Source organism: Leptopilina heterotoma, unplaced genomic scaffold (genome assembly GCF_015476425.1).
Source record: "Leptopilina heterotoma isolate Lh14 unplaced genomic scaffold, ASM1547642v1 Lhet_135, whole genome shotgun sequence".
Classification (NCBI taxonomy): Eukaryota; Metazoa; Arthropoda; class Insecta; order Hymenoptera; family Figitidae; genus Leptopilina; species Leptopilina heterotoma.
In genome coordinates, this window is record NW_025110854.1 from 2,230,646 (window position 1) to 2,251,596 (window position 20,951).

Sequence of the window (20,951 nt, forward strand, 5' to 3'; positions counted from 1 at the left end):
TACCAATGTTTTTTTGTATATTTATTAAAAAAGTATCTGTCAAATTCATGTATTATAAATGGTGGTCCGACCTTGACAAAATGCACCATTGTCGAATTGTTCTAACCAAAAAGAGATACATTTCCAGATTCGATTTTTCACTTTATTTTTTTTTCAATCATGAATCCAACAATACCTCTGCACGCTTGCCATAGCCTTGACGATTCTATGTTTTTTTTATACTTTATTAATGGTTTTTCACATAATGCACAAAACTTTTTTTGAGCTTTTTTTGTACCGAGGTCATAAAAAACAGGTCCAAAACACTATATTTAATTCTCCAAAAATGGAATATAACAAAAAGTTAGGTGTCACTAAGCAAGCTTCGTCAAGCATGCGCATAGGTGGCGCTAGTGAACTTGTCCAAAAAATCGCGAATGGCCTACTTTGACAGTGGTCCAACCTCGACTATACTCCCCTACATATTTAACTTTAGGTATAAATTAATTTCCATATTATACACATTTTTTATACAAATTAAAAAGTCACAAAAGTATCATCATTTTTTTTTTATATTGAAGCTTTACACGGAAAAACGCTTTTCCTGGAACAATGATAATTAAAACTTTTTTTGTAGAATAAAAGAACACTATTTTAACATAAAAGGGCACTTCTCGTTTATAAATAATTAATAAGTAAATAAATTAAAGAAAGGAACTCAAGACTATTCAAGTTAAAAATAATATCGACAAAATGATTTTTTTTTAAAAAAACTAAAATATATAAAAGTAAAACTGAAAAATGAATGTATGCAGGAGGTGGATTGCACGTGTCATAAAGGGAGCTATAATTAGATCTATAGACAGTGGGAGAGTCTTGAACGAGAACCTTTTTAAAACCCCAAATTTAATGACACTAAAAGAAAAATATCGAAAAAATTTCTCCTCCCTTTTTTTTTCTTTTGAATGAGAAAATTGGCTCTATCCCTTGTAATTGGCAAATGTATAAATATATATATGTGACGCGCTCTCAAGAAAGGTACCTAAGAAGGAAAAAATTTGAGGTTATGTTTAAAATTTTTTGAGTAAAAATGCAAAAAGAGAATCAATTATTAAATAAAAATTGTTGGTCTTAAAGTCTTCATTATATTCAAAATATTCAATGAATATTGGTTTCCAATTCAAATAATTAAAAATGAACTTTTAATCAAGATAAATCTAACTCGAACCCAACCTATAATTTGTTTGCTTCTTAGGTACCTTTCTTCGGGTCGCGTCACATATACACGGAAAAAAAAGTACGTGAATCCTTCCTTGAAAGTGCTTGACTTTTGGATAGAACACAAAGTACAAGGCTGTATCATATACTTTTTATTAGAAAATATAGAAAAGTCCTAGAGTTATTTTAGTACTAGTATGGGCAACAGTGTTTTTTAAATTTTAACGAAAAGTCATTTGTTCAGTTTTATAAAGTACGTGAAAGATTAGTTGACTGCGCTTGAAAATTCTGTAGAGCATGCGCAGTGTGCGTTGCGCGTTTCCACCCAAGGTAAATGCCAGCTGATCGTCTGTTTCCGTTTGTGTTAATTTCAGATGTGAATATACTATTATTTTATGAAAAACAAATAGTGTTAATATATATTTGTCTTCAAGAATTGACTTTCAAAAAAATATTTTTTGTTTTGTGTTTCTCACAAAACAGAATGTTATGTAAGTCTCAGTTTTCAGTGAAATAGCATGTCTCAGAAGTCGTGAAAAATTTCACCATGTGGTATATAAGAACAATTCGATACGTACTTTTAAGTGTTAAGTTTGTGTTTATATTTAAGTTATACGCGAATATATGTGTGTGTTATAGGTTAGTTCATAAGTGTTGACGAACGTCGAAAAGTGATACAATAATTGTTCTTTGTTTGTGTGATTAATTATCCAAATATGTGAATGAATGAGTGAATTTCAGAAAAACGGTGTGAACAAGTGGAAATTATTTTTTTTTATTTTACAGTTTTTTTGAAAGTCAATGAAATTCTCAAGCAAGGTACTAGAAATTTTCATTGACTGCTTTTGAAACTCTCATGCAAAAGTACTAGACTGTTTTTAGTATTTTGTGTCGTATCCAAAAGTCAAGTACCGAGTCAATGAAAAATTCACGTACTTTTTTTTCCGTGTACATAACGAAATAAAACCTAACGAAATTAATTTATATGGTAAGAAACAGAAATAAAAATGGTAAAAAATGAGAGTCGATCGAAATAATTTTCAAAGTTTTGAAAACAATTTTTAAGGTATTGAAATTGAAATTTTACTAGAAAAAACAAAAAATGTAATTTTAAATGTATTATAAGAAATAATCATTTTGATGTTAGTAAACTTCCGAACGTTTAAATGAACGACGATTATTTTTAACTTTTTTAAATTTGTATTTTATTTAAATAATAATAATAATAAAATTAAAAGTTGCATGACAAAGTTGTGTATTAATACTTTAAAAAAAAAGTTCTGATATCCCTTCTACTTTTTTTTAGAAAATAATATTTTTCCAGAAATCATTATATTTATAACCTCAAATCTTATTGTAATTATATAGTTAAGTAAAGTTTGTATATTAATTGTAAAAAATATAAAAATTTTTATTAAACTTTTGAAATATAGAAAAATTTTCGCCTTTTTTCCGCTTATTGTAGTGAAAATTTAAAAAAAAAATATTCTAGTAAAAAGATATTTTGTTCATTTGAACTTTCAAAATTTTCTGAAAATGACAAATACATATCATTTGACGGGGAAATTTCGACAAATTTTGAAAGAGGAAAAACTCTTTTTCAAAAAAAAAATCGTGAGGGAAAAAAGTCGATTTAGTTCTTTCTAGGACGCTGCAAGTCTGATCGCGAGACACGAAAGAGAAAACGAGTGCATACACGTGAGTAGCCCCTGACACATAAAAAAAAACACACACACACACACACACACACACATGCTCTGTATGTATATTGGCGGTTATACAAGAAGATCAGAAGAGTGGAAGAGATGGGGTTGGGAGAAAAGATGAGAAAAGGTCGGAGAAAGAGATAGAGAGTTGCCATGGTGACCATCAAAGGCGCCGATCAGACACGAGAGGATGAGTCTTTCCCTTTATCGTCGACTTTGTTATGTGAACACAGACTCACAGAAGAGGAACCTACCACGAACCGGAAAATACGTGCCGCTATCCTTTCTTCCTGTTCATCAAGCCACCAACACTCTCCCTATACTGCCCTCTCTTTCGATGAAATCTAAAGAAAATTATTTTTCAAATTTAAATGACTTTTCAATTTTCATTCCAGAGTCAGAATTTTTCTCCTTCTTCTTTCAAAACGAACAACGAAATGTAATTACAAGTCTGCCGCTTTTACAATTTTTTTTCAAAAGAATATAATTATATACTCTCTAAATCTGAATCAGTGAAATTCAACTGAAAATTAGTTGAATATGACTGAGAATCAGTAACTATTCTCATGATTTCAATCAGTGAAATTTCACTGATACAGTTTTAGAAAGAATCGTTCTTTTACTTTATGTCTTAGGCGTTTAGTTGTGTACCTGTTTATAACAATTTTTTTATAAAATCAAATCATTTTATACTATCTAAGTTTAAATTAGTAGAATTTTTTTATATTTAATCAGTATAACCAACTTTTCTAAATAAGTTACTTTTGACTAATGAAATAGGGCCAATTATCCTTAATCTACAATTGAGGCTCCAGATCTTAAAAGGGCACTTTCCGCACAGACTTTACATGGTGAAAGTGCCCTTTTAAGATCCGGAGCCTCAATTAATAAAAAACTGAAATTTTCAAAATTCACTACTAAAACTTTCAGTGATTTTTTAATAGGCCAGTGAAAACTGACGATATTCGCAATAATTTTTAACTTAACTTACCCCAGAATCGCACAGAATGTCGTTTATAATGTAAGTCAAATAAAAAGTACACACCTGAAACAGAAATAAATATTCATTAGATTTAAGTTCCCACTGATAGAAATTTATTAAAAATTATTATCAGTGAATTACTCTCTAAATCTGAATTAGTAAAAATTTACTAAGTCAATGATGAAAAATCTTCTATAAAATGATTTAGTAGCAATTTTACTATAGCAATCAGTAAAATTTTACTAATTGTTAGTAGAATTTCACTAACAATTAGTAAATCTGTTTTATATTAAAAGTCGATAAAAAAGTACCACTATAATTCATTTAGTGAATTAGATGACAAAAAATAAGTGAAATTCTACTGAAAAATTAATTAGGATTGACTAAAAGTTAGTCAATTTTCACAAATGAAAATTGGGAAAAGTCGTATACATAAAAATGAGTAACAATGAATCACATTTCAAAATTTGTTAGTATAGTATTTTATACTAATTCAGATTTAGAGAGTAATTTATTTATCGATAAACCAGGTTCCTGAAGTTGACATTGATGTTCAGCATCGAAATATATATATATTTTTTGTATTGATAAAATTTTAACAAATTTCACTTATTTCATTTAAGTACCTAGGAAGTAAAAAACTTTTTAAGAGTAGGTATACCTTTTTAACCTTAAACCTGGGGAAAAATTAAGTGATTTTTTTCGGTTTCGTGAAAAAAATGTTTTTCGATGCTGAGCATCGATGGAAACTTCGAGGACATGATAAACCAATAATTTAACATTAAATTATAAATTAAAAGCTATGTATTTTTCTTTTTGTTTCCTCGTGGAAAAAGCTTTGTAGTCGTTTAATTTATAAAATTTTTAAAAATGGTTTAATAGGAATTTATCCTACCAAAAAAAAGCATGAAGGCATGGGCAAGATCGAATATCGAAAATATCGAAGAGAACTCGCAGCGCGATTAGGAAAAAAGCATTGGAGAAAGGCATACTCATAAGCAAAGTGCATGTTGCAGATGGAGCTGCGGTTGTCCAATTGTTGGCGCTAAATTTTAAAATGTTGATAGCCTTTTTTGAAATTGATAAAAAATAAATATTTATTTTTATTCATTTTTTAATTAAAAGTAATTAAGAAATTTAAATAAACAAAAAACTTTTTTTAATATTATTAATAACAATGAACATACATTCTAATTCAGCATCAGATAATTAAAACTAGACAAATGGTATATATTTATCAATTTATGTTTATTAAAAAAGAAATTAGAATAAATAAATTGAAATCAATATTATTGAAAATAATAAATAATTATTAATAATAGTAACAAAGAATATAATTATAATAGGGCAGGAGTTTAAATCTTATATTTAAATGTAATGAAATTAAAGTTATTAGAATTAATTGAAAATTAGGTAGCAAACTAAATTTAGAAATGGCGTAGAACAGTTAAAGATAATTCCCTATTTAATGCTTAGCGTTCGCCAGTTTCATATGCCTTACGCTTATATGTTTGTGTAAGTTTAATTGTATATCAAATTCACAAAGAAAAAAGAAAAATTTTAATTAATTAAAAATTAGGCAGGGAACTGAATTGAGAAATGGCAGAGAACGGCAAAGGAGACGGCCGCTTGCGGCCGTCGACTGCGCTAGTTATATATATAAGATATCCTGAACAAATGTCCGCGGATTTATGTATATATGTGTGGATCCCTTTTTGCGAACACGATAACTCAAGAGGTTTTAACGAATTTTTATCAAAAAATTCATTTCTTTTAAAAATTTTTTTCATTTTGAATATAGAAGTTAATAGGTATATGTATAATAAAGCCTTATTCCTTAAATGAGGAAATCAAGAATCTTGTTCTTTGCATCAAGACGAATCGATTTGTCTATATTATTGAATTGGAAATTAAAAAAGACCTTATTCTTTGCATCAAGAATTAGTTCAGGGTTGCTACAATTTTTCTCGAATGAAATTCCCTGACTTTTCCAGGTTTTCCAGGTCTCAAACAATATTTTTCCATACACATTATAAGTGTGATTTATATAAAAAGTAATTAATTAAAAAGCAAAATTTATGCAAACATAGCATATTTTATTGTTATATTAATCACTTCTAGAAAAATAACTCAGTTTTAAACATTTTTTCATTGGCGAAAATAAAATATTTCAAAATTTTATGGTTTTCAGGGTGTTTATTATTTAAATCTACAAATGGCTTCAAAAATTTTTTTTATTTTTTATGAATAATTAAATTCTTTTGACGAATTTCTTGAAATTTTTGAGAATAATGTTTTTTTAATAATTTTAATTGAAAATTTGGAAAATAATTAAGTTAGACAAAGAATTTTTTTAACTTTTTAAAAAATAATCTTGTCTGTTCATAATTATAATTGAAAATTTTATTTTTCAATTTTATTAAAATTATATTGATAATAATTGATTTTCTGCAAGGAATTTGACTATACTTTTTATGAAAGTAATTAAATCCTTCCAAAGAATGCTATTATTTATGAATATAATTTAATTTTTGCGAAGAATTTTATTAAAATTTTTGACAATACTAAGCAGTACCTAATAATTAATTATTTATTTAATAAGTAAATAAATAAAAATAATTAATTAGTGAATAAATAAATAAAAAGTCTTACATTCAGCCTAATTTCAAGGTTGAATTTAAAGTGTAAACGGAGTCAGACTGATTTTATCCTGTGTAATAAAAATTTAATTTGCTCAAGAAATAAATAAATATCATTTATTTGATCATTCAGAAATTTAAAATTATAAAAACTTAAGAGAAGTTTAATAATCATAATTATTGAATAATAACATAATAATATAATTTAAATAACATTTTTTAAAAGAAATTAAATTATTTTCAATAAATAAAATTAAACGTAAAGAAATTTCAATTAATTCAAAAATTTTGAATTTTTTGTTTATAAAAATTCAAATATCTTGAAACGATAGAATTAAAAAATTTTAAAAATCTTATTTTTCAAAATTTTCAAAAAAAATTTGCAAAAATCCAATTTTATTAAAAAATTTTAAGCGTGTGTTTATATAAAATTAACCAATAAAAATTTAAATTATGAATTTTGAAACTAAATAACGAATACATTAGAATGTGACTCTTTATAAAATTCAATTATTTATCAATTGTTAAATTAAAATACTTTGAAAATTCTATTTGTTAAAAAGTTTCTAATGAAATTCTTTAACAAATTTAATTATTTTCAGTTGAATTTCACAAAATTTCTATTGATTCCATAATTTTTTTAAATTTATTTACATACTTTATTTAAATCAGTGACTGATTTTTTATTATCAAATAAATTATTTTTACATAATATTAACAGAAAATTATTTTCCAGGTGTTTTCTCATTTTTCCCTGACTATTCCCTGACTTTTCCATACAAAATAAAATTCCCTGATATTTCCAGGTTTTCCAGGTTTCCAGACATTGTAGCAACCCTGTAGTTAATAAATTGTTCTTTTAATAATCAATGTTAATGCTTCTGACACGAGGAAGCAAATAATTTTGCTGATCATAAAAGGGAAGCACAATGTTTATATTTAATGAACATCTAGACTTACAACTTGTTTAAAATTTGCATCCCTTTTCAACATCAGAACATGATAAATATTATTTTAAATAAATATTGCAAATGCAAGTTAATTAAACAGAAATATTTTATAATTAATTTACAACAATTATATTTTTATAGGTCAATATTACCTATTAAAAATAAAATTTTCGTAATTATTTTTTCTATAAAAGAGCTTTTATAAATTTATGCCGAAAAAAGTTTTCTATCATAAGAGAAAACCTTTTTATAATTCCGACCTATCCCTCTCTTTCTCTCTCAACTTTTTTTCGAACTTTTCTTCACTCCACTGGACACAAACTTTTATGAATCACGAAATTTATACACGGAACGACATTTTATTTCAAAATTTAATAAACAGAAAACCTGGGCTATTCTATGTTTGCTGCAAAATATTAATAGTGTCACTAACAAATTGTCACAGCGAAAAGAATAGAATATTTTAGTAATAGTAAATTACATTTTTTTTCTTTTTGCTGTGACATTTTACTAGTGACTCTATTAATATTTTGTAATAAACATCGAATAGCCCAAGTTTAATAATAATCTGTTTGTTAAATTTTGGAGTAACATTTCTTTTCGTGTACATGGATAATTCCATTATTTAAGAAAAACTGTAATCAACATCTTATTTATTTTTTATTCAATGAATATAATTAAAATGTATTCAATATATATAAATATGTGTAATAAAGTAATAAAAATAATAATAATTATTATTAATAATATTATTATTACATATGTATTATTATTATGTACCTATTTTTTTCTTAAATAGATTTTTCAAATTTTTATCATTTTTGTAAATTCCTTGCAAACAGCCAGAGGCGTGCAGAAAGCTCGAAACTAATATCCGCTGAAAAAGTCTTTGCCCCTCAGAATTTGTTAACTTTGCAAGCTTATAATTCTTTAAAAAAAAACTTTTTAATTTTGGAATAAACAGTTAATTAAGCGTAGTTTATCTGTGCAAATAAATATATGCTATTCCTAAATGGAAAAAATTTTGTTCCTAATTTGTAATCAAATATGTATAAAAATGTCCTATAAAAATGATACTTTATAAAATGTATGTACTTTCACTAGTCCCTGTGATGTTATTAACAATGGAAAAAATTTACAAAACGTATAGCAGATTTGTTAATAATTAACCTTTATATAGAAGTTTAAAAAATCCTAAAATTATGTTAATTATCGTTGTAATGAGCATTTTTATGCTAATGTGCTATCTGGCTTTAGAATAAAGATACAGCTTTGCGACAAATTGTAAAATATCCAGTACAACATTCAAAAATACACGGAAAAAAATTTCCTGTGAAAATTACAAGACTTCCTGTGCCATCTATGAACGGCGGTTGTAGTATCCACAAACGGCTGAGTTTGGGAAATACACAAACCAGAATGAGTCTTGTCACAAACTTCAGTTTATGATTCAACAGCTTAAACAGTCACGCAGCAGACGACAAGCAGACGTTCACTTGAATTTTCTTGCGCATGCGTGGATTTCTTGGTGTTATAACAGATTGGTTTGTGGTACACACAAACCAGCTTGTTGGAAACACAAAACTCGCCTGCATAAAGCACAACTTAACCTATTTGTATATTTTACGAAAAAGTTTGTGTTTTCTATAAGAAATTTTTTTCCGTGTATTTAAGCTAAAAAGTTGTTAATTAATAATTTTAATTTTTAAGAAAAACGGCATTTTTTGGATTAAATATTGAATTGAAAAAAATGTCAGAAAAAATTTAGTGCCACTTGCTGCTTGGAAACATGGCTCACAAGTAAACTATACCTGAGCTTTGGGAGTCAGGGATGTATAATGGAATATTGCAGTAGGTGAAGCCCCTTTAACATAAAAATATTTACGACTATTCTGATTCTCCATGACACATCCCTGAGTTTAAAAACCTACAAAGGTTTGGTCTTGAAATTGACCGTAAGAAACTCTCCGGTCGGCAAGTTGCACTTGTCTATGCGACCCTTTTTTCTACGTTTTTTTTGATAAAAGTGAAATCGACACCTCATTAAAAATTGAAAATTTTCTAAAAGGATAAAGAGCACAATTTAAATTGCATTCAGATACAAGTCTTCAAATTTTGTTTAATTTTCCAAAATATACATTTTACAATTTATCGCAAAGCTGTATCTTTATTCTGAAGCCAGATAGCACATTAGCATAAAAATGATCATTACAACGTTAATTAACATAATTTTAGGATTTTTTAAACTTCTTTATAAAGGTTAATTATTAACAAATCTGCTATACATTTTGTAAATTTTTTCCATTGTTAATAACATCACAGGGACTAGTGAAAGTACATACATTTTATAAAGTATCATTTTTAAGGGACATTTTTATACATATTTGATTACAAATTAGAAACAAAATTTTTTCCATTTAGGAATAGCATATATTTATTTGTACAGATAAACTACGCTTTATTAACTGTTTATTCCAAAATTAAAAAAATTTTTTTAAAAGAGTTATAAGCTTGCAAAGTTAACAAATTCTGAGGGGCAAAGACTTTTTGTGCGGACATTAGATCGAACTTTTTCGAGTTTTTCGAACCGAGTAGAGCTTAATCAGTTTCGATATCGAGCCGAATTTGAGATGTATAAAAAAGCTGTAATATATCGTGTACTCGAAAATACTCGAGCTCGGCTCGGCTATTCGAGCTTTTTGCACATCTCTACAAACAACACTATATATATATTCATATATGTATATACACATATAAAAGTGTATATATATATACGTATGCACAGCTCGTGTCGTAATTCTTGAGTGAGAAATTCAATTACAACTTGTCTGGAGCAATTTCGATTAAAGTCAAAAGAAACTTTTGACTGATGCAGCGATTATGGAATCCTATTTAATAAATTAGACCTCCACACCTTTTGTTCTTGCATTACTCTGACAAAATCAATCACGTCACCTTTAACTTTCCCATTTCAAAATATTTATATCAACTATCAATTAAAAAAAATGTAACTCCGAAATATTTTACCCAAACAAAACAAAAAGTATTCTACAAAACAACTTTTTCGCTGAAAACATCATATTTAAATAACTTTTTAAACAACCATTTATCAAAATTATGCAAAATATCGAGTAGAGCTCAAGTTATAGTATACCATACTCTATTATTTCCAAAAAATGTCGATACAAAATATTTTTTTTTCATTAAATGAGAAGTTTTCTACGAAACCACTTTTTCTCAGATGTCCTTAAATATAATTGAAATAAATATTGAATTAACATTTTCAAAAGACAAATTAAGAAACTTAATTATCTCATCGTGGTGTTTCAGGTGTACTCAGAAGTTGTCGAAAGAAAAAAAGACGACTGTGTAGGCCTTGCGAATAATGCCAGGAAGGGTCATGATACGAGGGGGAAAAAGGGGGATATATTGATCTCGACAACAGCCCTTTTGCCCTACATACACTACTCTCATCGTTCCTCACTCGATCTCCCATCCCCATTTCTCTTTTTCTTTTTTTGCCTCTCTTCTATACCCTCGCTTCTTTTACTCCCGCGCACTAACGAATATATTATATGAATCCATGATAGACTATTCTCCTAAAAACCATATTTTTTCTCGTCAAGCTTATATAAAGCTGAGCAAAAAAGAAAATTGATTCTTTTGAATACTTTTTTATAAAATACATCCAGGGACTACATAATGATTTTATTTTCTTTTCGCATATTCGACGCCCCCATCAATATAGTGTTTATTCGAACGCCAGTGCAATAAAGCGTTAATTCAAAAATTGTGCTATATCCCAATGGGAAATGCCAGTGTAGTGCCGATGTTCACCACTGGCTTAGTACTCAGACGATTGTTCGGCGTAGTCTAGCCGAGCCTCGACAATTAGTGCTGGCGCAGTACTGAATTTTTGTTTCGCCAAAGCTTGGACAAGCCACGGCAGCAAGTGCTGGCTGAGTATAGAAAAATTGTTCACAACGCTCTTTGCCAACACTGCTTTTTTGACATAAACTTGAAAAAAATTATAAAAAAAGTTTATAAATGTTTATAAATATAAATTTATTCAAAAAATTAATATTTTACTTTTCAGTTGTTCATTTTTTATTTTTATTAAATTTAATAATAACAATTTAACATAATTGTCTAATTTTGTAAATAATAAATTATTTAAACAAATTAAAATTATAAACAAAATTTAAACTTTAATCTCAATAATAATTCGGTTCCTATTAAAATACTATTATACTTCTTACTATGAATAAAAAAGTATTAAAAAATTACCACGTAATTTAAGAATTACGTAAAATGTTAAATGCAATAAATAAAGTAATTTAATTTAATTATTAAAAATTTAGTTTAACTTATTTTACTTCAATTTATTATTTCTAACGTATCCTAATTTTTTTCTCATCTTTGACTCAATAATTGTATGTCTGAATGATACTGAGATATTAATACTTTACTGTACACATGTGTCGTTAGCATAGTGGTTAGAGCGTTAGTCTGTTAGTCCGTAGGTCGTAGGTTCGAATCCCCTCGTCAGCAATTTTGTTTATTTTCATAGGTTTGCGATATTTCTAGATTCCAATCGTTAGGTGCTAAAATATGAAAACCTAATGCACACTTACTGTAATTGTTTATTATTTAATTTTTAAATGTTATAAACAATTTTTTTCTACTTCATTTACTATATCCATTGTTAGTCTCCATCTTTAATACAATTTCTTTAAGAAGAGAAATATTTTATGAATAATAACTATTTATTAATATTATTTACCATTTTGTTGTTAAATTATTTATAATTATGAATTTACGACTAATTAATAACAATACGGCATTTATTGCGGCAATATTCTCAGCCAGCACTGGTCCAGTGCTGCGCCAGCGCTGTCTGGCAGCACTGACAGACAGTACTTCGGCAGCGCCGGACGGCGTTATCATCCCAGCGCCATGCCAGTGCTGGCTCTCAGCCTTGCCGCCAGTGCTGCCAGTGCTGGCGCAGTACTACGCCAGTTGTAAATTTCCTATTGGGATGGTGTCTATTCAATTGTTTGTCTAATATATTTTCAAAAAAGGGTTAATTTAATTTTTAAAAGTTCATATGATGCTTATATTCAAACAATTGTGCAATATAATTTTATCAATTCATTGTAATCTTTTTTTACAAAATATAATACACGGAGAGAGAATATATATTAAATTTTGTAAAAATATTTTCAAATTGGGGAAAAAGTGCGACAAAGCGAAATTTTGATATCAAAAAATACTAAACTTTAAAAAAACTTATATGAAATTTAGTAAAGTTATATTAGAATTTAATTAATATTCTTGATATTTGATATAATTATACTAAATTTCACATAAGTTTTTTTAAAGTTTAGTATTTTTTGATATCAAAATTTCGCTTTGTCGCACTTTTTCCCCAATTTGAAAATATTTTTACAAAATTTAATATATATTCTCTCTCCGTGTAGAAAAATGAAAATATTGCAGATCTGTAATTTGGAATTAAAAATTAAATTTACCCTTTAATGAACTAAACGTGAATTGAGATTATATTACACAAACAAATGAATAGACACCGCATATATAGCACAATTTTCTGAATTAACACTTTATTGCACTGGCGTTCGAAAAAAAACTATATTGACGGGGGGCGTCGTATTAGTCTGAGAAATTTTAAATAAACAAAATTTGTCAAATTTTTATTTTACAGTAAAATTTTATCATTATTTCATTTTTTTCATCTTTCTTGGATTGATAAACAAAAAATTCTTCAATTATTTAATCGTTTAGCTTTTTCAAACTTAATTAATAACTCGGTTTTCTTGAGAGTATCAAATTGATACTAAAGTGGATCAAATTGATGCCGAAAAGTTGGATTAATTTTTTGTATAAATTCGATGCAATTTGATACTTTTAACCCCTTCACAGTCGAGTGAAAATAAAGTTTTTGTGCCATAAGTGTTCAAAAAAATTTTTTTTTAAAAATCATGATATTGTCATATTATATGTTTTTGAGGTCACTGATTCAAAATCCGTGGTCGAAAAGCCAAAATTCAAAATGGCGGCTTCAAAATATCTACCAAAAAAAATTAAAAATATAACGAATTCGTTAACTTAAAAATTTTTTTTTAGCTTTTTTAAAGCAGCCATTTTAAATTTTGAATTTTTGACCACGGATTTGGAATCAGCGACCTAGAAAACCCCCGAGTAGGCATTTTAAGGTATTTTTAGACAGATTCGTTAACTTAAAAATTTTTTTTGGGCGCCATTTTGAAGCCGCCATTTTGAATTTTGAATTTTCGACAACGGATTTGGATTCAGCGACCCCGAAAACCCCCGAGTAAGGATTTTTAGCCATATTCGTTAACTTTTAAATGTCTTTTTTTTCGATGGCCCTATAGAGCCCATGGACATACAGGGCACGACATTTTTATGGCTCTATAGAGCCCACTGACAGTGAAGGGGTTAAGTTAACACACGGAAAAAAATAGTCGCAGAAATTTTCAGCGACTAATCGAAGACTCTCGGATATGAAAGAATCTTTCATGGACTTTTAGAAATGTTCTACGATTTTAGCAGAAATTCTCCAAAAAAAGTCGAGGACTTTCTAAAACATAGTAGCGGAAAACAGTCTCGGAATTATTCTAACATTTCATAGAAGGTTTCGTCGACGAGTCGCGGAAAATGGTGCGCACAAAAGTTGCGCGCGTTAAAACCAATAAACACTGTTTTTTTAACAGTTTTTTTTTAACAATTTATTACAATTGATTGACAAGATTATTATTTTTATTATTCAATGCATCGATATTAATATATACATTATAAAATTTTAAGTAATTTCCGCAACTGTCAATTAAAAATTAGAACGCTGTAGAGTAAATTCAGGTTTGTAATTTTCCGCGACTGTGGCGGAATCGGTTACATGCGCGTGGAGTCTTCATTTTCTTCGACAGTCGCGGAAAGTTTCTTCAAATGTAGTCTATTTCTTCAAAAACTGTGAATATGATTTTTAAAACACTTTCCACTAAATCCAAGAGTCTTCAACAAAGTCGAGGAAAATTTCCGCGACTAATTTTTTCCGTGCAGTGAATAGAAATGTTCTTGATTCAACTATGTATTTTTTTATTAATATTCTTGATTGAACTACCCAATGGGAAATGCCAGTGTAGTGCCGATGTTCACCATTGGCTTAGTACTCAGACGATTGTTCGGCGTAGTCTAGCCGAGCCTCGACAATTAGTGCTGGCGCAGTACAGAATTTTTGTTTCGCCAAAGCTTGGACAAGCCACGGCGGCAAGTGCTGGCTGAGTATAGAAAAATTGTTCACAACGCTCTTTGCCAACATTGCTTTTTTGACATAAACTTGAAAAAAATTATAAAAAAAGTTTATGAATGTTTATAAATATAAATTTATTGAAAAAAATTAATATTTTACTTTTCAGTTGTTCATTTTTTATTTTTATTAAATTTAATAATAATTTAACATAATTGTCTAATTTTGTAAATAATAAATTATTTAAACAAATAAAAATTATGAACAAAATTTAAACTTTAATCTCAATAATAATTTGGTTCCTATTAAAATACTATTATACTTCTTACTATGAATAAAAAATTATTTAAAAATTACCACGTAATTTAAGAATTACGTAAAATGTTAAATGCAATAAGTAAAGTAATTTAATTTAATTATTAAAAATTTAGTTTAATTTATTTTATTTCAATTTATTATTTCTAACCTATCCCTATTTTTTTCTCATCTTTGACTCAATAATTGTATGTCTGAATGATACTGAGATATTAATGCTTTACTGTACACATGTGTCGTTAGCATAGTGGTTAGAGCGTTAGTCTGTTAGTCCGTAGGTCGTAGGTTCGATTCCCCTCGTCAGCAATTTTGTTTATTTTTATAGGTTTGCGATATTTCTAGATTCCAATCGTTAGGTACTAAAATATGAAAATCTAATGCACACTTACTGTGATTGTTTATTATTTAATTTTTAAATGTTATAAACAATTTTTTTCTACTTCATTTACTATATCCATTGTTAGTCTCCATCTTTAATACAATTTAATTAAAAAGAGAAATATTTGATGAATAATAACTATTTATTAATATTATTTACCATTTTGTTGTTAAATTATTTATAATTATTAATTTACGACTAATTAATAACAATACGGCATTTATTGCGGCAATATTCTCAGCCAGCACTGGTCCAGTGCTGCGCCAGCGTTAGACACCGTTATCATCCCAGAGTTATGCCAGTGCTGTCTTTCAGCGTAGCTGCCAGTACTGCCAGTGCTGGCGCAGTACTCCGCCAGTTGTAAATTTCCCATTGAGTATGTCGGTATTTTCTATAATATTCACGTGTGTATGTGTACACTGCAAAAACAGGTGTTTATATTTGAGACACTTTTGTCCTCATTTGTAAGACGTTTTGGGATGTCTTTTAGGAAGACCTTAAAAGTGACTATTTTGGAGACGTTTAAAGTGTCTTCATTCAGATGAAATTTACTGCTTGAATCGATACATAACCTAAAAATGCATGTATGCATTGATATTGCGCGGGAAACTTTCATCGAGACGAGGCAAGACGAATATTACCGAAGATACTTGAATACACAAAATGTCTTTTATTCAAAGTGTCTTACTTCGAAAACGTCTTAAATTAGCAAAAATGACTTAAATGTAGACACTTTTACCGTCTACATTATATGTCTTAAATTATAAGCACTGAAAGTGACTTGTTTACATTTGTAAGACGCAAGAAGTGTCTCAAATTTTTAGACTCTTTGCATGAAAGACAGATGAATTAGTCATTTATTCCAGACTAGACGTTTTCAAAACGTCTAATGTCTTAAAATAAGACGTTTCAAAGACGCCAGTTTTTGCAGTGTATGTCTATATTATTACATTATATTCAGTACATTTTCTATGAATATGATATTTGTTATTATATATTATGTTCTATGTATTTCCAACAAATTAATAAGTTATAACAAATCCAAGAAAGAAAAGTTATATTTTAAATAATGTAAAAAGAATAACAATTACGCATCAATTCGACAACCTTTTACAAACTAGACCACACATGAGGAAAGAATAATGCACTCCGAAAGAGAGAGAACGACACATACCACAGCCAGGTCCAGCGAGTTCTATCCAAATACATGGCGAATGAAGAAAACCCTATTGATCCCGTGTAGAAATTTAACCATGGCCCAAATCGGGGCCAGATCTTTTGATCATTGTGTAGGCCATAACATGGCAATTTCTACACGGGATATTGGTCCAGTGACGGACCTACCTGCACGTATAGTATTTCGGTAAAACATCTACTAAAATACACCGATTTAACTACGAGCAACAAGTGAAAATTCAAAAAGAATTAATTTGGAAATAAACCCAAATATTAGTAAAAGTTTCAAGATCTAATATTGAAACAGTATATTTTGTTTCGAAGAATCGAAATCTTCTCTGAAGGCGATAGTCTGGAAGAAAAGTAAATCATTAGTATAAACAAAAATGCTAATATTCAACCATTGAAGACATCAACCAGAGGCTCCTTTGTGTCTACTCCACATAACATAATCAACAGTTTTCGACACTTGCAATAATTGTTATTCCAAAAGTAAGATTTTAATTATATTCATTGTATTTTTGTATTATTGTCAATTCTTTTCTTTCTTGGTTGGTTTTAAATAAATATTCTCTCACAACATTTAGTAGGCCCATTGACTTATCCTCATCCCAAATTAGATTCAATTTCTGAAACTATCCGGGTAGCAATTGAAGTCTGGATCAGGTCTGGAACTGATCTAGTTAGATCTGGGCCAGATCTGGTAACCAAATCTGTGCCAAAGCAGGTTTAGTACTTTTGGTACCTGCATAAAGATAGAGCTGTTTAATTGGTTACCAAGTCTGCTTCTGCTTTGGACCATGTAAAATTCCAGATCCGTTCCAGATCTAGAATAACAGGTCTGCATCAGATCTGTACTTTGGTAGCGACTTGGATTTTGCTACCCGGGATAATTTAAAACGAGGAATGTTAGGTATATTTAAAAAGGTTTCAGTTTTGACGTAACACAATTGTCAGTTAAACATTTACTTTAATTAAATAATTTTCATTTAAATCAAATAAATTGTATCAGAACACATAATTTTGGTATTTAAATCAAATAAATGTTTTAATGTATACTTTTTAATCTTCTATGTCTTCTTGAAATTTAATTAATAATCTTAAATATATTTTTAAAGATAATTTTTAAAAAATTCGTTTAAAAGTCAGAGTCTTTATTATATACTTATAACATTAAGTTTCATGTTGATGGATAATGGATAATAATGAGCAAAAAATCAGGAAGCCAAACGAGCGCGGTATACTTTTTAAGGGAGAAAGTATAACGGCACTACATTTTAGACATTTAATTGACAATAATTATGTAACCTGACAAATGTATATTTGTAATTATATATAGGTGTGTGTAGGAAAGTTAAGAAAATATCTTCAAAGAATTTTAATAAACAGTTTAAAATAAAATTACTTGAATATCTTTCCTTACAAGTGTAGAAAATTTTGTGAAAAGAAGTTACTTATTAAGAACAAGATTTCGATAAATAGCGCTAAATATAAAATTTTTTATCCCACATGCACAAAAATGGCGCTTTTAGATAGCTGACGACAGGGAGTAAAGTCACTCATTTGTTCGACCATATGAAAATGGCGTCCATTTTCTCCCATGTGCAAACATAACCGCTGATCCCATGCGTTATTTTTGCCCAAGGGAGAAAACGGCCGCCATTTTCATATAAGTGAATTTTATTTTTTCATTGTTTTGGTGAATTTTTTGTGGAAAATTCTGTAAGATCAATATAAGTTATTGCTATATATTAATAATCGTATTTTTTTAATTTATAGAGCCTCTAGATTATAATACAAATTCAAATTGTTTTTTTATTAACTGAATTTCAATTAATATTAATCAAACATATGTCACATGCCACGTGTGTGACCTCTAAGTAACCTTAGACCAGACCTGTTACCAAGCAAACTTGACAAACACCCATCGATGAGCAATCTTTTTACAACCCTATTACGTCGATACACGGATGTGATCTGGGTATATAAGGCCCTAAATTTGGATCCAAAAATCAGTATCTAGTCAGCATCCAGTCAGTATCTAATTTAAATCAAACCGATCGACATCATCTCTGTACCAGTAGTCAGTGCGAATCTTTACTCGTTACCTACGATTATCCCAGTCTAAGTAATACCCATCTCGTGTGAGACCAAGCCGTTGTCAAATCTCCAAGCAGTAAAAATTGGAAAGGCGGTGCATCTGAACTGACTGTGGACGCACGAGCGGAGAACGGGTTTTCAGCTTCACAAAGAAGCAATAAAGGTAATTAACTAAATCTTTTCATCATATTCTTTCGATACAATTTCTATATCTAATAAACGCCTATTTGTTAAAGGTGTTTATTGGAACTGGTCTTCTCTCGGCAACATACAAATAAAGAACTTCAAGAAATCATTATATACTATTTTATAATAAATTTCATTTTAACTAATTCTTAACTTTTATTCATTGATTCTTTTTCCTCATTCCCAAATAAGATTTCTTCGGAATTTCTTATTTAAAACGAGGATAACAAATGTTAAGAGGTAAGTTACTTTTCACGTAACATACCCTCTTTTCTTGGTGCATCGGCCGGGAAAGCCATAAAGAATCAATGATATTATTTCTTATTTTTTCCAAAAATTTATTTTGAGATATAAAAAATATACATGTTTTTAACAATTCTAAAATTTAATAAAAAATTGAAACACAAACCGAGAGAGAATCAATTCCAATGATTAAATCATTTCTTTTAAAAATTAATGTCTACTTCTAAGAAAAATATTACACAAGATAAACATACAACTCGATCAAAAATCAAAGAAAACCCTACTTTAAAACTTAACCCAGGAATTCCCTATTTTAAACCTTTAGCTACTGGTACACCTAGATACTCTAACGAAAATCCAAACCCTTTTTGCAAATCCGAATTAGATTCAGGAATTTGTCATTCATTATTTGATAACTCTTTCAAAACTGACGAAGAAAGTGACAATACAATTTTAGAAAATAACGGTTCTTTAAATTCTACATTACGAAATAGTTTTAAACAAAGACTCGAAAATTCCATAATTAGCACACACGACAGTGACGACGAAAACAGTCACGACGAGAACAGTGATAGTGAAAATTTTACAGAAAATAACGAAATGGCTCTACCAACAAATCAACAAGTATCTTTACGTGACGCTTTAGAAATAGTTCCTTTGTTTGACGGGACTAACATTCCAATCTCACATTTTATTGAAGGGTGTTTAGAAGCAGAGCAAATGCTTCCAGAAGGAGTAGCTCCAAATAATTTAGCAAAATTATTAAGAGCAAAATTAAGTGGGGATGCGCGAAAATGTATTTACGGAACTCAAATAGCAAATGTAGGCGAATTAATAAATAAATTAAAACGCGTATATTTGCCAGCTAAAACAGTGTACCAATTACAGGGAGAATTAGGAAATATATATATGTGGGAAAAGGAAAATATTACATCTTATGCTGCGCAAATAAAAGAAATTGCTGATAAAATTGAAGATGTTCACAGGTTAGGTAATAACAATGCAGTTGACGATGTTTTTAAAGAAAATCTAGAAAAAGACGTGAAGCATTGCTTTGTGCGCGGATTAAGACCCGAAATAGAAATTCGTTTGAAAGAAAAACCCACATTCCGAGAGATAGTAAACGACGCGATTGATATAGAAAGGAATTTAAGTGCTAGTTCAGATCTTCGAAAAAGCAAAATTAATGAGGATCATAAAGCTATAAAAATACACTCCTTACAAGATTCTGATTTACCTTGCTCAATTTGTAAGAGACGAAATCATAAAACAGAAAACTGTTTCTTTTCAAAACAACAAAATAAAACATACAGTCCACCAAGACAAACACAAGGATTTTCAAAACCCAATTTTAATAATCAAAATTTCTCAAAAAATAGAAATCCCTTTAACAATGGTAACAATTTTTACAGAAATAAAAATAATAACTCTAACAATTTTATGAATAAACTTTCTAGAAACTTTCAAACTTCACGATACAATAACAATAACGATTATAATAATAATAATTATAATAATAAAAACTATAATAATAATAATAATCAGAGATTTTTCAAAAAAGATATAACTTGCAATTATTGTAAAAAATCAGGTCATTATATTAATGAATGTAAAATTAGACCTCCTAGAAGAGAAGAATCATACAACAAACAACAATATTCTAAACAACAATCACAATCTCAATCACACCATATTCAAAAATCACAAGAACTACAACCTCATTTTTCGGGAAACTTGAATTCAACCCCCAGCAAGGGTGGACTGAGGGTAGAATAAATTTAAAAACACCCGTT

At 28.7% G+C, this 20,951-nt stretch overlaps 1 protein-coding gene and 1 long non-coding RNA gene across 4 annotated transcripts in view; one reads left to right on the forward strand and one right to left on the reverse strand.

Moving 5' to 3' along the window:
• Positions 1-20,951, reverse strand: part of LOC122497717 (probable JmjC domain-containing histone demethylation protein 2C) — a 550,088-nt gene that overhangs the window by 441,255 nt on the left and 87,882 nt on the right. The gene's annotated exons all lie outside the window — the stretch shown is intronic.
• Positions 18,489-19,061, forward strand: LOC122497719. Its single transcript, XR_006301158.1, has 2 exons — positions 18,489-18,892; positions 18,966-19,061. It is a non-coding gene; the product is annotated as an uncharacterized LOC122497719 (long non-coding RNA).